This window comes from Rhinopithecus roxellana, chromosome 15 (assembly GCF_007565055.1).
Source record: "Rhinopithecus roxellana isolate Shanxi Qingling chromosome 15, ASM756505v1, whole genome shotgun sequence".
In the NCBI taxonomy this organism is placed as follows: domain Eukaryota; kingdom Metazoa; phylum Chordata; class Mammalia; order Primates; family Cercopithecidae; genus Rhinopithecus; species Rhinopithecus roxellana.
This window is the reverse complement of record NC_044563.1, coordinates 44485140-44500230: the sequence shown is the minus strand read 5'-3', so window position 1 is coordinate 44500230 and position 15091 is coordinate 44485140. Positions and strand designations below refer to the sequence as shown.

The 15091-nt window shown below is 39.9% G+C and overlaps 1 pseudogene; it reads right to left on the bottom strand.

The window, feature by feature from the left end:
- Positions 1 to 550: 550 nt before the first annotated feature.
- On the bottom strand, positions 551 to 12505 carry LOC104656426 (annotated as a pseudogene).
- Between the last annotated feature and the right edge of the window lie 2586 nt (positions 12506 to 15091).

The following is a 15091-nucleotide window of genomic DNA, read 5'->3' as shown; positions in this document are numbered from 1 at the left end:
AAAATATGTGTGTGAGTGTCTTTTATGGTAGATTTCCTTTTAGTTCTTTAAGACACCTCCATACTGTTGTCTATAGAGGTTGTACTAATTTACATTCCCACCAGCAGTGTATAAGTGAGACAGGGTCTCACTCTGTCACCCAGGTTGGAGTGCAGTGGTATGATCATGGCTCATTGCAGCCTTGACGTCCCAGGCTTAAGTAATCCTTCCACCTCAGCTTCCCTAATAGCTGGGACTACAGGCACATGCCACCATGCCTGACTAATTTTTGTTTTTGTTTTTGTTTTTTTGTAGAGACAGGGGTCTCACTGTGTTGCCTAGGCTGGTCTTGAACTCTTGGGATCAAGCAGTCCTCCATCCAAAGCCTCCCAAAGTGCTCCAACTATAGGCGTGAGCCACCGTGCCTGGCCTGATAAGTGTCACTTTTAAAACATCAGTTTATTAACTACATAGAAATAAATCTAAAAAGATCCTGCAAAACAAAACATCCTTTAAACGTGTTTAAGTAGATAGAATATCTGAAATTCTGGATTTTTCAGTTGCTTCATTATTATGCTGTGGCAGCCAACTAATCCTTAACTTCAGCTGATGAAATAAATTTCCTAAATACAGTGCTGTCATTGCAGATTCCAACTTCTATGTTATCTTCTGTCATTTGCCTTTTAACACTTCCCTTTAGGGTTAAGATGGCTATATGAATGGCATTTTAAGTTTCAGATCTTCTTTGTATCTTCTCTCAAAGAAAGTTTTCCCATTCACACAGTTCTTTCCCGTTGCTGTGGCGTTCCAAGAAAGCTCCAGATGGATCTGCCTGAGTAAATATGTCTGTCCCTCACAACCACAAATAAGTAGAAAGACTCCAAATGGGCAAATACCACCAGCTGAGTGTATTCGTGGATCTCAGAAGCTAATTTCTCTACCAGCTGAGTTGTGGGAATGGGTTCTTGGTAAACAGGATAGTATTGCTGAGCTAGCTTTTGAACTCTGTGCACATGCACTCTGTAATCTGCACCCATTGCCACTATACACCAAACCTGTATGTTTGATAATTGGTTCCACTCTGTGTACACTTTGGTCATCATACAGAATAGAATTCTGCTCTTCTCAGTTGCTAATACCATGCCATTTGCTGCTTTAACTCCCACTGAAAGGGCTTCTCCAGCTAGAGCAGCCAAAGGCTATTCAATATGGACAAATTTACTAGACAGGCCCAATGTAGTCAGTGAAAAGCTGTAACTATGTTCCTCCATCTTTATCCAGATAACCCATTTCTCATCTTTTATCTCTGCCTTAGTGCAGCAGTTCGCTCATACCCCAAATAAAGCACATTTCATTTGATTCTGATTAGCTATGTATTCATCTGTTGCTCTTTTTAGGTGGTGGTATATATTTGAAGAGCAAAGACTATAGCTTATCCTCTATCTGAGTGTATGTCAGGCCTTTATATAGGGAGTGGAGTTAGGATGGGAGGTGGTGTTCTCAGCAGCTGCTTGTTGGATGCCTGCTAACTTTATGGAGTCTGCAGACCAAAAATTCACACTTAATTGTCCCTATAAAAGTCTGGAAAATATTATTCTTACAAATGATTTTGTAAATACTGCAGGAAATTGGCTCCTACTATCCCAGCAGCTATTAAAGCCAGTTTGGCTTCAGGTCCTAGACAAATGATTTGTCATCTGTTTCATTTGTTTGTTTTCTTTCCTGACAGAGCTGGAATTCTGGATTGTTCCCCACTTTAAAAACTTCCAAATCCAAACCAAAAGTAGACAGGGCAGGATACAAGGCTCCCCATTCGCACTTAGTTTCACAGAGTGAAAAATCACAGGCAGTTTGCCCAGAATTACATTTTATGTCTGGCTTTTCAATAGCATATTATGTTAAAAAAATTTTGTTGTTGTTGTTTTTCTATAACAGATGGGGTCTTAGATATTTGAGAGAGGAAAAGGGTGGGAATTACTCTTAGCAATATAGGTACGGCTCTAACAAATAGCTTCCGATACTAATTTTTAGAGGAAAGAGAAGGAAACTAAAATTTAAGAGATGTGCCTCTGATATGTGGTAAATTGTTTATATCTCACTCAATCCCCACACCTTATCAGGTAGGTATTATTAGTTATGTTTTATCTGCTAGAGAACTGGGAATCAAAAAGTGTAGTAATTTACCCAAGGTAACAATAGTGGAATTTGAACTCAGATCTCTCAGAGTTGAAAGTTTAAAGCATCTTTACTTCCCTTAAAATTAATCATATAACACTGAAATAAAAACCCTTGCCTCCCAAAGTGGTTGATGTTTACTTTCAGCTTAACTAAAAGAATAGGAACAAGATTTACCTTTTCATCCGAAACAACTAAAAGACCTGACAATATTATATGTAATAAAACAATAGTTTTCAGACACTAGTCATGAAGCAGTGAAGGGCAACAATCCTGAAAGAAGGAACACAAATGAGTTGAGTTTTATGATTCCCCTAGCTGATATCTGGAGAGAGATTCCAGATTGCAGCCTAAGGAAAGAGAACTAAGAGAGAAACCAGAGATTATTCTCTGAGTTGAGGGAACAGAGATGGGAGTCCAGAGAGGCCAAAGTAGATGAAGCTCAGAAGGCAGAGTACAAAAGAGGAGAGAGCTGCACAGAAAAAAAGGCTTGCAGATCTCAGGAGGGTCTCCCTTGAGACACGAGCTGAGTACTTCGGCATGCATGGGAAAATTACCAAGGTTGGAGAAAGAACCACCTGAAAGGAGCAGAGGGAGCAATCATTGGAGTTCACACAAGGAAGCGAGTAGTTTGTGTTCCTGCTAGCCAGAGTAGAACAATTCATTTTACAAAGGGCGCTGGATAGAGTAGTCAGGAAAATAGAGCCTCATAAGAGAACAAAATTAACCCTAGACTAAAGGCTGGTCTCATCTTACCTACTGAAGCTTTAAGCCTCAGTTTCCAGCCAGGAGCAGTGGCTTACTTACACCTGTAATCCCAGCACTTTGGGAGGCCGAGGCAGGTGGATCTCGAGGTCAGGAGATCGAAACCAACCTGGCTAACATGATGAAACCCCATCTCTACTAAAAAAAATACAAAAAAATTAGCTGGGCATGGTGGTGGGTGCCTGTAGTCCCAGCTACTCGGGAGGCTGAGGCAGGAGAATGGTGTGAACCTGGGAGGCAGAGCTTTCAGTGAGCCGAGATTGCGCCACTGCACTCCAGTCTGGGCGACAGAGCGAGACTCAGTCTCAAAAAACAAAAAACAAGACAATTTTGGCCCCTTCTTGTTTTCTCCTGCCCTCTTTTGCCTTTCTGCCATAGAATGACACACAGCAAGAAGGCCCTCACCAAATGCTAGCACATCAATCTTGATTTCCCAGCCTCCAGAACCATTAGCCAATAAATTCTTGTTTATTATAAATTACCCAGTCTGTGTGTTTTGTTATAGCAGCACAAAACAGCCTAAGACATATACAAACTAACAAATTTCATGAAGAATGAGATAATATGAACAACGCTGTATTAAAGAAATGATACTTTTAGTTAAACAAAACGTTAACTTTTGTTTAGTCAAACAAAACTCTAGGCCCAGCTGAGTTCACTGATGAGTCCTACAAAACATCTAAGGAAGGAAAAAAAATACAACAATTTTACACACTATTCCAGAAAATAATGAGGAGAGAAGATTTGTCATCTCAATGTATGAGGCCAGCATTTACCTGATACCAAAACCAGACAAGGAAATTACAAGAAAAAACAACTAAAGCCCACTGTCCATCCTGACCATAAAGAAAAAAATTCTCAACAAAATTTTAGCAAACCAAACAATAAATAAAAAGGGTAATATAACATGACCAAATGAGGTTATCTCAGGAACTCATGGTTGGAAATCAATCAATTGAAAAATCAATCATTGCAATCCATTATATTTACAAACTGAAAAAACAAAAACCATATGATTATCTCAATAGAACCAGGAAAAGCATATGGTGAAACTCAATGTTGATTTCTCATAACTTTCAGCAAACTAGGAATAGAGGGGAATTTCTTCAAATGAGGAATATAAAGGACTTTGTAATAAAGAGCATCAACAACAACTCCATAGCCAATGTCATACTTAACTGTGAAAGACCAAATGCTTTTCCTCTAAGGTTATCAACAAGGCAAGAATGCCTGATCTAACAACTATCTAACATTGTACTAGAGGTTCTAGTCATTGCAGTAAGGCATGAAGAGGAATAAACCCATTCAAATTGGAAAGCAAGAAGTAATTCTCCTTTCATTAAATTTTTAAATTTTTATTTATTTATTTATTTTTATTATGAGATAGACTCTCACTCTGTTGCCCAGGCTGGAGTGCAGCAGCGCAATCTTGACTCACTACAACCTCCACCTCCCAGGTTCAACGATTCTCCTGCCTCAGCCTCCTGAGTAGCTGGGACTACAGGTGCGTGCCACCATGCCTGGCTAATTTTTTATATTTTTAGTAGAGACGGGGTTTCACGGTGTTAGCCAAGATGGTCTCAATCTCCTGACCTTGTGATCCACCTGCCTCAGCCCCCCCAAAGTGCTGGGATTACAGGCATGAGCCACAACACCAGCCTTAATTTTTAAATTTTTATTAATTTTTTGAGTCTCCCTGTCATACAGGCCGGAGTGCAGTGGTGCAATTATGGCAGCATCAACCTTTCAGGCTCAAGCAATCTTCCTGCCTTAGCCTCCGAAATACCAAGTAGGTGGGACTACAGGTGTGCACCACCACACCCAGCATTTTTTTTTTTTGAGAGAGAGACATTCCCACTATGTTGCCTAAGCTGGCTTTGAACTCCTGGGCTCAAGTGATCCTCCCATCTTGGCCTCCCAAAGTGCTGGGATTAAAGGTGTGAACCACCATGCCTAGGGTAAGTCTGCCTTTAATGGCAGACAACATAATCGTTGTCTGTCATTAAATAGACATCCTAAATTAATAGGATTAGAAAGTCCTATGAAATCTATAAAACTGCTAAAATTGATGAGTGAATTTTGCAAAATAATTCCAAAATGTATATAGAAATGGAAAAGATATAAAGTAGCCAAAATTACTTCATAAAAGAACAAAGTTAAGGGATGTGTGTTACCTGATTTGAAGGCTTATTATGAAGCTATCATAAGCAAGACATCTTAGTATTGGTGTAAAATTAGACAAATAGATCAATGGAACATCATAGTAACTTGAGAAATCAACTCAGACATATTTGGTTAACTGAATTTTGGCAAAGGTGCAATGGTAAATGGAGAAATAGTAATCTTTTTAACACATGCTGAAACAATTGGCTAGGCATTTTTTTTAAAAAAAGAAAAATGGTCTGTTGGCTGTATGAATGTCTTCTTTTGAGAAATGTCTGTTCATATCCTTTGCCCACTTTTTGATGGGGTTGTTTGTTTTTTTCTTGTAAATTTGTTTGAGTTCTTTGTAGGTTCTGGATATTAGCCCTTTGTCAGATGAGTAGATTGCAAAAATTTTCTCCCATTCTGTAGGTTGCCTGTTGACTCTGATGGTAGTTTCTTTTGCTGTGCAGAAGCTCTTTAGTTTAATTAGATCCCATTTATCAATTTTGGCTTTTGCTGCCATTGCTTTTGGTGTTTTAGACATGAAGTCCTTGCCCGTGCCTATGTCCTGAATGGTACTACCTAGGTTTTCTTCTAGGGTTTTTGTGGTATTAGGTCTAACATTTAAGTCTCTAATCCATCTTGAATTAATTTTCATATAAGGAGTAAGGAAAGGATCCAGTTTCAGCTTTCTACTTATGGCTAGCCAATTTTCCCAGCACCATTTATTAAATAGGGAATCCTTTCCCCATTTCTTGTTTTTCTCAGGTTTGTCAAAGATCAGATGGCTGTAGATGTGTGGTATCATTCATACAGACAACAGACACATGAAAAAATGCTCATCATCACTCGCCATCAGAGAAATGCAAATCAAAACCACAATGAGATACCATCTCACACCAGTTAGAATGGCAATCATTAAAAAGTCAGGAAACAATAGGTGCTGGAGAGGATGTGGAGAAATAGGAACACTTTTACACTGTTGGTGGGGTTTTAAACTAGTTCAACCATTATGGAAAACAGTATGGCGATTCCTCAAGGATCTAGAACTAGATGTACCATATGACCCAGCCATCCCATTACTGGGTATATACCCAAAGGATGATAAATCATGCTGCTATAAAGACTCATGCACACGTATGTTTACTGCAGCACTATTCACAATTGCAAAGACTTGGAATCAACCCAAATGTCCATCAGTGACAGACTGGATTAAGAAAATGTGGCACATATACACCATGGAATACTATGCAGCCATAAAAAAGAATGAGTTTGTGTCCTTTGTAGGGACATGGATGCAGCTGGAAACCATCATTCTTAGCAAACTATCACAAGAACAGAAAACCAAACACCACATGTTCTCACTCATAGGTGGGAACTGAACAATGAGATCACTTGGACTCGGGAAGGGGAACATCACACGTCGGGGCCTATCATGGGGAGGGGGGAGGAGGGAGGGATTGCATTGGGAGTTATACCTGATGTAAATGACGAGTTGATGGGTGCTGACGACTTGATGGGTGCAGCACACCAACATGGCACAAGTATACATATGTAACAAACCTGCACTTTATGCACATATACCCTAGAACTTAAAGTATAATAATAATAAAAAAAGAAAGAAAAATGGGAAAAAACATTGACTTCTGTTGCAAATTATTACAAAACTTATACCATATATACAAATTTAATTTAAAATGTATCATTTTGAGACCTAAATGTAACATGTAAAATTATACAATTTCTGGAAAAAAATTGAGAAAATATTTGTTATCTTCATTTAGGTAAAGATTTTTTAGATATGACATCAAAAATACAGTCCATAAAAGAACATTTTGATAAGTTGGAGTGCATCAAAACATAAAACTTTGGTTTCTTCAAAAGACAAGATTAAGAGAATGAAAAGACAGCTTACATACTGGGAGAAAATATTTGCAAATCACAGTCCAGTAAAGAGCTTTATCTGCAATATATAAAGAACTGTTGGAACTCAATAGCAAGATTGACTTCTGGCATAACAGCATGAGGAGTTCTGCTGACACGTTCCCCAGTGAAACTAGTGAAAGTTATTATTTTTTTTCTGTCTATGCTGCTTGAAGGAGAAAAAAATTATTAAAATCTCCAACCATTTAGAGTCTCTGGAAATGGTCCTGAGGACAAAGAGCAAATGAAGAAACATCTCTTTTAGAAAATTTAGTAAGAAAGGTGAGATTCTGTGAAATTTGAACCGAGACTTGTTCCACCCTCTCACCTCCCAGCTCAGTGAGGTAGTGACTGCACTCTAGATAACTGCAGCCAAGAATACAAGGCTCTATTTTTTTTTTTTTTTGTCCCAGGAGAGATAGGACTTTAAGAATTCTCATCCTGCCCCTTGTTGCCTGTTGCTGAGGTTAAATCCCAGGTGAATGTGATTGAGAGGTGGAAGCTCCCTTCTTCTACCCAACTCTTACTCTTGGAATGGAGGTTCTGCCTTGGGTATAGCATACAGAGAATATTAGGTCCTTATAACCCTTCCCCCATGCAGAGAATATTGGGCCCTTATTAAGGTGGTAGGTCCATGCCAGAAGAGACAAGCTAAGAGGACCAGATTACAGCCACTCCTCATTCCCACTGAATTCTCAGCTCCCAGTAGGTGAGAATCACTTGGAGAGAAGCCTACCATTGTCCTCACTCTCCAGCTCCAAAGTCAGGGAAAGATGGAAAGGAGCCCTACCAGTACCACTGTCATCCCAAGGTGACTGTAGGCATACCCAAGCTGTACCATCCTGAAGAGCAACATCACAGGCTGGACATTGTAGGGGAGGAATAGACTTCACTAAAATAATTCAACCAGTCACTAGACAAGCAGACAAGCAACAACAAGGCTCAGAGTGGGGTAATCATTATCCAGCGTTGCTACAATATATTATCTAAAATACTCAGTTTCCAGCAACAACAAGGCTCAGAGTGGGGTAATCATTATCCAGCGTTGCTACAATATATTATCTAAAATACTCAGTTTCCAACAAAAAAAATTTTGAGTCATGCAAGGAAACAGGAAAGTGTGACCCATGCACTGAAAAAAAAACAAAAGCATAAAATAAAAATAACCAGGCAACAGAAACTGCCCATGAGAGTGGCCAGATGTTGACATTTAATAATAAATGATTTTAAAGTAACTGTTATAAATATGTTCACAGAACTGAAGGAAAGCTTGACTAAAAAAGGTAAAGGAAGGTATAGTGATAATGTTGCATCAAATAGATAATATCAATAAAGATAGAATTTTTAATGGAAATTCTGGAGTTTAAAGTACAATAACTAAAATTTAAAAATTTATTAGAAGGCCTCAACAGTAGATTTGAATTGGCAGAAGAAAGAATTTCTGAGCTTAAGGATTGGTCAATAGAGATTATGCGTTCCAAAGAACAGGAAAAAAGAATGAAGAAAAGTAAACAGAACCTCAGAGAAAGGTGAGATACCATTAAGTACACTGATACACATGTAATGTGATTATCAGGAGGAGGGGAGGGAAGGGAAAGAGGTGAAAAAATACTGGAAGAAATAATGGCTGAAAACTTCCCAGATTTATTGACAGACAATAACCTACACATCCAAGAAACTCAGTGATCTCCAAGTTAGGTAAACACAAAGAGAGCCATAGATAAACATAGGGAAAATGTGGAAAAATCCAAGACAAAGAGATAATTTGAAAGAAGAGAAAATCTATAACTTTCAAAGGAACCTCCAAGATTAACAGCTGACTTCCTAGCAGAAACAATAAAGGCCAGAAGGCAGTGGGATAATATAGTCAATGTGCTCAAAACTCAATAATACAAAAAACAATCTGATTTTTTTTAATGGGTGAAAGATTTGAACACATTTTACATAAAAAAATACATGGATGGCAAATAAGCACATTGAAAGGTGCTCCACATCATTGCAAATTAAAACTAGTTGCAGATTAAATGTCAATTAGAACCAGAATGCAATGCCACTATACACTCACTGAAATGACTAACTACAAAAACTATACTAACTGCTAGCAAGGATGTGGAGAAGCTTGAACTGTCATATATTGCTAATGGGAATGTAAATTAGAGCAACCTAATTGGAAACAATTTGTTCATCTCTGAAGAAGCTAAACATACAGTAGCATATGAGTCAGGCATTTCAATCACAGCCACAGCTACCCAAGAGAAATGAAAGGCTTATATATGAATGTTCACAGCAGCTTTATTTGTAATAGCCAAAAAGTTAAAAGAACCTAAATGTCTTCTGGTAGGTGAATGAATAAACAAATTTTTTATATCCATATAATAAAATACTTTGCAGAAATGAAAAGAATGAGCCAGTGACATGTGCAACATGCTAATAGTTTGTAAAACCTTTTATTGTGAAATATACATATATTGTACACCAAAATCAATGAGTAGATGTTGCCAGCACCCTCAGAAGCCTGTTTTGTACCCTCTTGTAATTGCAATCCTTACCTCCTCCAAAGATAGCCACTGTTCTTTTCAAAATAATCATGTCTACCTTAATGGGCATTTCCAAGCACTAGAGATTATTACATTGACAAGTTCTTGAACCTTATGTAAATGGAATTATACACAGTATGTCGGGGGTTTTTGTTTTTTATTTGTTTGATTTTTGAGACAGAGTCTTGATCTGTCACCCAGGCTAGAGTGCAGTGGTGCGATCTCAGCTCACTGCAACCCATCTCTCGAGTTCAAGCAATTCTCATGCCTCAGCCTCCTGATTAGCTGGGACTACAGGCATGCACTACCAGTCCTGGCTAATTTTTGTATTTTTAGTAGAGATAGGGTTTCACCATGTTGGCCAGGCTAGTCTTGAACTCCTGACCTCAAGTGATCCACCTGCCTCGGCCTCCCAAAGTGCTAGGATTGCAGATGTGAGCCACTGCGCCTGGCCACAGTATATTCCTTTGTATCTGACTTCTTTCACTCAGCTTTGTATTTATTATTGTGTATATTATTGTGTATCGCTATAATATGTTTATTTTCATTTTGTTCAGTATTCTAAATATGCCATGGACATCAATTGTCCTGTTTAGGGCTATTATAAAAATGCCATTGTTAGCATTCTCATGAACAGCCCTGGGTGCCTTGCATAATTTCCTGTGAGTTATATACCAAGGAGTGGAGCCCCCAGGGCATAAGGTGTATTATATCTTTAAGTTCATTCAATGTCAGACTTTTCCAAAGTGGTTGTTTCCCAGTGTACACTACTGCAGAGTTATGTGATGGTCACACCTTTGTCTAGCCTCATAGTGTCTCAGCTAAAGCAACCCCAAATGTTGGGCTCACCTTTCTGGGCTTGACTTTCTTCTGGAATCTGGATCATTAATTCGTTTTCTTGTTACCTCTCTAATGCCTTCAAAAAGTTGTTTCTTGTATATTTTGTCCATTTTTGATGGTTGTCTTCATTTGGAGGGTTAGTCTGAGTTGCATAGTCTACTATTACTTGAAGCAGAACCTCTACTATTTATGAAAACATTTGTTGTATGCTCACTGTCTACAGATGCTACTGGATACCAAGGAATATTTTTCCATCTTAAAAGAGTAATTCCTATGATTACTGGGGACTGTAGGCCTAAGATGTTCCCAGTTATCCTGAGTGTAGGCTTTGCATTGGGATAACATGAGATTTCTTAAAGCCATGTGCCCGAACCCAGGGGTGTGGTTCCACAAAGTATAGAAAAATAGAGAGAAAACATTAAAATTTACTGAGTTTTCTTTGGTTGCCTCTTGGCCTCCTGGGAACATCACATAGCTTTATAATAAACACGAAGATGACATCTCCAAATGATCTGAGACCCACAGATGTGCCATTAGCTTCGATATCCTATTAACCTGTTATTAGGATTGTACCCCGTTTGTATAAATTCTGGGAAGATTTGACATTTATCGTGAGAGAAACCGCTGCTACTTTCTGGCAAGTGTACACAGTAAGTCATTTTGGAGTAAAATTTTAAGCACCACTTGAGAGATCCATCTTAATTGTGTATATGTAAGGCACTGAACACCTGTTGTCCTGGAGTACAGGTGTAGCCAGGACTTTTATGACTTTGTGAAGGTCAAGGCCACTCTCTTCAAGCTTTGCTTAAATGTCACATTCTCAGTGAAGCCTTTTTTACCATCTCAGACCCCTTTAACTGCTTTATTGTTTTTGTTTGTTACTTTGTTTTTAAGATGGAGTATTGCTGTGTCGCCCAGGCTGGAGTGCAGTGGCGTGATCTCGGCTCACTACAACCTCCGCCTCCTGGGTTCAAGTGATTCCCCTGCCGCAGCCTCCCAAGTAGCTGGGATTACAGGCACTCGCCACCACACCCGGCTGATTTTTGTCTTTTTAGTAGAGATGGGGTTTCACCATCTTGGCCAGGCTGGTCTTGAACTTCTTGTGATCCGCCCACCTCGGCCTCCCAAAGTGCTGGGATTACAGGCATAAGCCACTGCGCCCAGCTGCTTTATTGTTTTTTTTTATTCTTAAAACTTAATACCTTTAGTATGCTAAATGATTTACTTATTTATTATGTCTATTATTTGACCCCTGCTAGAAATTAAACTCCATGAGACTGGAGATCTTTGTTTTGTTCACTGTCATATTCCCAACACCTGAGAATTTCTAGAACGTAGCAGGCATTTAGTAAGTATTTACTAGACTTTCTGTTTATAAGAGTAATCAACTGAAAAAATATAAACAATATGACCATATTTATTCCTCACACTGGTGGCTATTTTAGGGATATATTATTACTATTATTATAAGGATTTCACTCAGAATATTTTTCAATATTGTTTTAAATGCTTTTATACTGATAGAACAGTCTCTTCAATATGGCAGTAAGAATAAGAGTAGTGGGAAGTTAGAACTGCTAAAGATAAGAAATTAAATTCTCTTCTGACTAAGACTCAAGTCATTTATCCTGGAAGTTACAGGCCAGGAGGGCCCCGAGCTGTGCCTGAATAGGCTTCTTTGTGCGAAGACTGCCTTCTAGTTGGAGAAGCAGCACTTTCCTCATGGGAATGGTGTCAGGGCCACAACACAAGCACATTTGAGAGTCTGACCCTCTAAAAGTCAGAAATAACTCCTGATGGCTAACCTCATGCCTGCACAGTACCATTGAAGTCCATGCTTTCTTTTTCATCCTTCCAAAAGAGGAAGAACAATTATACTCCTTTTCCCTGTCGTGCTACCAGAGTGCTGACTCTTGATTTCTCTTAGGTCTGCTTTTCCTAACTTTTTGATATCTTATCTCCCTAAACTGTCACCAAGTAGGCAGGGGCCTGAAGCCTCTTCTAAGAAGGTTTCAAGCAGGGTTGACCACTAAGGAGAAATGTCTGGATTTGAAGCCAAGTCAAAGAGTATAGCATGCAGCTCCTACCTGGGGCGAGGGTAGGAGAAGATCCAGACGTTTCCCTCGAGGAGCTTGTGACATTCGCACAGGCAACAGCTGGCCCTGTTTCTTGTGAACTGTGTGATCTGACCTAGTTACCCCACATCCCCATGTCCTCTCTTTACAATAGTGCATGGCCCACAAGGTAGTTGTGAGGATTTTGTTGTATAATTGGAGGAAGCATTTAGAATAATGCTTCATTTATACTGAGAACTCAGTCAGTGTTAGCAATGGCTATTTTCCCTATACGGGTTCAGCAAACATTTGATGGACGTGGATAAGATGACTGTACAAGGTGATTGCATACTGATTCACTAGTTCAATTTTTACAGGAATTCAGTGAGATAAATACTATTCTCTGAATTCAAAAGAACAACTTGTTCAGGGCCACACAACACTGGGGGGATATAGACAAGAAAAACTACAGCAGGGGTCCCCACCTACTCGCCCCCAGCCTCAGACTGGTACCAGTCAGTGGTCTGTTAGGGACTGGGCCACACAGCAGAAGGTGAGCGGCGTGCGAGCGAGCATCACCGCCTGAGCGCCACATTCCGTCACAGCAGTGACATTAGATTATTGTAGGAGCTCTGACCCTATTGTGAACTGTGCATGTGAAGGATGTAGGTGGAAATCATCCCCGCAACTCCCTCCGTGGAAAAATGGTCTCCCACAAACCAGTCCCTGGTGCCAAAAAGGTTGGAGACCGCTGAATGAGAGGACGATATGGACCACCAAATAAACCGTTTAACACAATTTCTTCATTTCTTTCTTCCTTAATGAAACATGTCTCAGTACTGTGTGAGACCTTGTGGGAGATAGACAAATCAAAGTAATGTCCCTTACCTTAACTAATTTGACAGCCTGGGAGGTGAGACAGACTTTTCTGGTTATTATTACTGTGTAACAAATTATCTAAAAACTTAGCACATAAAACAGCCATTTTATCATGAACACATATTTTTGGGATCTGAAATTCAGAAAGGCCATAGCAAAAATTGATCTGTGCTCCATGATGTCTGAGGCCTCAGCCAGGAAGATAGCTGGGAACCAAACATCTGGGGCTGGAGGATGTCCTTCTAAGGTGGTTTCTTCACTTCCAGGTTTGGTGCCTGGGCAGGTTTGACATGAAGGCTCAGTTTAACTGTGGCTGTCGACCAGAATAACTACCTGTGGCCCTTTCCGTAGCCATGGGTTTTTCTCCATGAACCCTGGGTTCAGAGAGTCAGTGTCCCAAAAGTGTGCCCCCTCAAGAGCTAGCATTGCAAGACTAGATGGATACTTCCAGGTCTTTTCTAGCTTCAGAAGTCTCACAGTGTCACTTCTGCTGTGTTCTATTTATTGCAATAGTCAGAAGTCTGCCCAAATTCAAGGGGAGGGGAGATAGACCCCATTATCTTTATGTGGAGATGCCAGAGAATTTTAGAACTACATTTTAAAACATAGGCGTAAAAATTGCCGTCACACAGACAAACATCACAGTCCAGCGTCAAAGGTTCTGTGAGAGATGTGAACTCTGTACTGTTGGGAACAGAGAGGGGAAGCATAATGACCAGTTTACGGTCAAGGCACAGAGAAGACTGAATGGGGGCACAGCATTTGGGATGAGTTTTTATGGACCAGAAATTAGCCAGACAAAGAAAGAGGTATGAATGGCTGCTGGCAAAGGGTATTCTGGTCCTGCTACAGTGATGAATCACAGACTTTTTTCTAGGGGACTCTAGCTCAGTTATTCATACTATTTGGATCATAATCCTGAGAGACACCATCCCAAATGCCATAATCCTGAAGGTTGAAATCTCAAAAGATCAAAATCCCTGAAGGTCAAAATCTCTAAAGTCTAAAATATTGAAGCTTTCAAATCCTGAAAATCACAGTCACCCTGTTAGGTGGAACTGTTACCTTGTCATTGTCTTTATTTGGAAATTAAGATGGCTTAAGGACATGCTTGTGGATGCCAAGTTGACAAGGGGTAGACTTGTGGATTTAATCTTAGGTGCCAACTTGACTGGATGAAGGAACGCCTAGAGCCCTGGTAAAGCATTATTTGGGGTGTGTCTGTGGGGTGTGTTCCAGGGGAGATGAGTGTGAGTCTGAGTGGACTAGGTGGGGAAGATCTGTCCTCAGTGTTTGTCTGTGTTATCCACTTGGCTGGGGGCCCAGAGAGAACAAATACAGAAGGCAAATTGATCTCTTTCTGGGAGTTGAGACAGACTTTTCTTCTGCTGCCTTTGACGTCAGAACTCCACGTTCTTCAGCCTTGGGACTCCATGAGTTAACACCAGCAGACCGCTGGGTAAGTTACACCATCAGTTTTCCTGGTTCTGAGGCCTTCACATTTTAACTGAGCCATGCTACCAGCATCCTAGGGTCTCTAGCTTGCAGACGGCCTGTCGTGGGACTTTTCAGCCACTATAATTGCATGAACCAATTTTTCTAGTAAATCCCTCTCCTATCTGTATACATATCCTATTGATTCTGTCTCTCTGGAGGACCCTAACTAATACAGATGTGGTATTAGGGAAGCCAGATATCATTCCTTCTTACTATATTCCTTCTGACACAATGGAAGAGATCTGTGAGACTGTTCACTCACACAAAGTATATGAGGCTACTTAATGGTGAAAGATA